This window comes from Phalaenopsis equestris, unplaced genomic scaffold (genome assembly GCF_001263595.1).
Source record: "Phalaenopsis equestris unplaced genomic scaffold, ASM126359v1 Scaffold000024, whole genome shotgun sequence".
Classification (NCBI taxonomy): Eukaryota; Viridiplantae; Streptophyta; class Magnoliopsida; order Asparagales; family Orchidaceae; genus Phalaenopsis; species Phalaenopsis equestris.
The window spans coordinates 1,212,363-1,215,027 of record NW_018164466.1 but is presented as its reverse complement, the minus strand read 5'-3'; positions in this window follow the sequence as shown (position 1 = coordinate 1,215,027).

Genomic DNA, 2,665 nt, shown 5'->3' with positions numbered 1-2,665 from the left:
AGATGGTTCTCGTTTTGTATGACTAAATCCAACATGTTCTATGACAGTACGTGTGGATCATTCACCTGAGTCGGTTTCGCACTCAAAACCTACAAGTTAAATTACAACAAAGTTCAGTCTTTGACTAGGATTTCATGCATGATCACTAGTGGCAATGACTTCACCAAACATTTGATATGCGTTCTCCTCTAATTTCTGGCCCATGCAACTAAATATTAATTTTTTCACGTTTGGCATGACCTATACCTTACAGAAAATAAGAAATGTTAAATTACTGCATGGTTTAACGTAAGTGTGCGTAATAGTCTCACTGAAAACATAATTTCACCTCAAGACTTTCTTTCCACCATTATTCAAATGCATCAATAGTTCGCTTTGTGTTCTCTTTGTGTGATCCCAACAAAGACATGTATCTCCTCGCTTTAATACTTTCCATAATTTTCAATCCATGTTTAATTAATCCCACTTACCCTCTTGCCACGAGGTCTTGCACTTGTCGCTATAGTTTTTTATACTCCGCAGGTCTTAATCTGTATGTTGGTCGATTTAATAATACAAATCCTAGTATAAGGTCGATGTCATGTTGAATGTCCCTTAATGGTAGTAATCCCTCTGTTAGTTTGTCGGTCATAACATTCTGAAAGTCCTGTACTAACACCTGCAGTATTGTTGGTATCTCTCTTTCCCCCTCGCTTCCTTTTACGACTAATGTGAGTGTTACGGGGTATCTCTAACTACCTAAAGAAAAGTGGTCCGGGAAACTAATGTCGCCTTCGTATTATTCCCGTCTTTAGCATCCTTAGCAGGTAGTAAAATGATATTTTTTCCATCCTTATTTGAATGAATAAGTGTTCTTGAACCCATCGTGTAAAGTCTTGCGATCAAACAGCCAAGGCCTACATAACAGAATTTGGCAAATGTCCTTAGGAACCACATCACACCATACTTATTCATATAGTTGAATCAACTAGGTACTGTTGATCTACACGTATCTTGTTTCACTTCTTCAGACAGGAAAACGAATATAATCGGGGATGCTTCTGTGTGTCCAATCCTAACTTTTTTATCATAAGTGTGGACACCAGGTTCTCGCAGCTACCATTATCAATGATTAGGCTGCAGACCTTCCCCTTGATGGTGCGCTTGGTGCGAAAAATGTTATGCCTTAACCAGGACTGGTCCTGCTTGGGTTCGGACCAGTATTCGTCGGGTGACTAACGCTTCTGCTTCGTCTTCGTGGAGCTAAAGCTCTTCTTCTGAAATCTCCTCTAATTCCTCGTCGAATTCCTCGATGGTGCCTTGATCAGTGAGTGTGACGACTCGACTTGTTGGGCAACTAGAGGTTATGTGACTATAGTGGTGGCACCTAAAACACTTCATAATCGGCACTGTATTTGAGGAACCACTTTTCTCTGGCTTCTTCCCACTCTGATCTCCCTTATCAACTCCTTTTTCGATTATGTTATTTACTCTTGAGGCACTCTTATCGGCTGTAGAAGTTGCATGTAACTACTTGGCTGAAGGTGGTGATCTGAAGGTCGACTGTTGCCTGGTTTGCTTCTACTGTCTTTTCACCTTCAAAGCTAATGTACGAACATCCCCCAATGTCCAGTATGGCTGTAGTTGTACCACATTGCCAATGAAGGGCCTTAGACCCCTAAGACATCTGGCGATCGAGTGCTCCTCTAGCTCTGTCAACTCGCATTTCAGCAGCAGTGATCGAACTGAGTCATAAACTCTTCAACTGATAGATCTCGTTGCTGCAAATCGTGGAGTTTCAGGAACATGTCCTAACAATACTGCGGTGGGAGGTATTTCTTCTGCATTACTTCTTCATCTATCTTCTCTCACTTAGTTATATTCTCACTTCCTTCTCTCATCCTCGGTTTTTGTAGATTTTCCCACAATGAGGAGGCATTCTTCTTTAGTTTAGTTACAACTAGCTTAACTCGTTTGCCCTCTGGTACGTCTATACTCGAAGATTCGTTCGACTGATTGCCGCCAGTCAATAAACTCATCGAGACCCATGCTCCCTGAAATTCTAGGAGGTTTATTTTGACGTCAAAGCCCTAAACCCAATCCCCTCTGTCCTACATAAGAGATCTCTTCTATCAACCTCCTATGATATTGGATATCAAAACTACGTGGCCAATATTCTTCGTCGTTGTGATCTTCCCTGTGGAGCGGATTAAGATCCTCGTCTCTACCTTTCCCATGACTCTCTCGATCACGGTCGAAGGTAATCTCTTCCTACTTCTCGTCATCCAGCTCTGCTAGTCTCTGTTGTAGATGACGGATTTCCCATTGAATGTCTTCCCGGGTCGAGTTCGGCGTACATCTTCATGATGGCATGGCTATGGTTGGAAATTGGAAGGAAACAATTTGGTGGGGGTGGATTGGGTAGGGGCAAATGCAGGAACCCTAAAATAGAACTAGCTCTAATACCAAATAATATTGAAACTAGTAGGAAGAACAGTGGAACATAAAAACAAACTTTTATCAATGGAGAAATAGGATTACAATATAACTCAAATAGAAAGAAAATACAATAATAAGTGAATCCCCCGATTAGGAAGGTAGAAAGATGTTTGAAAGTGGTGAGGCCTCGATGGGGTGATTGGATAAAATGAGAGATGTCGGGGGGTTGTTTGAGTAGTTATGATGG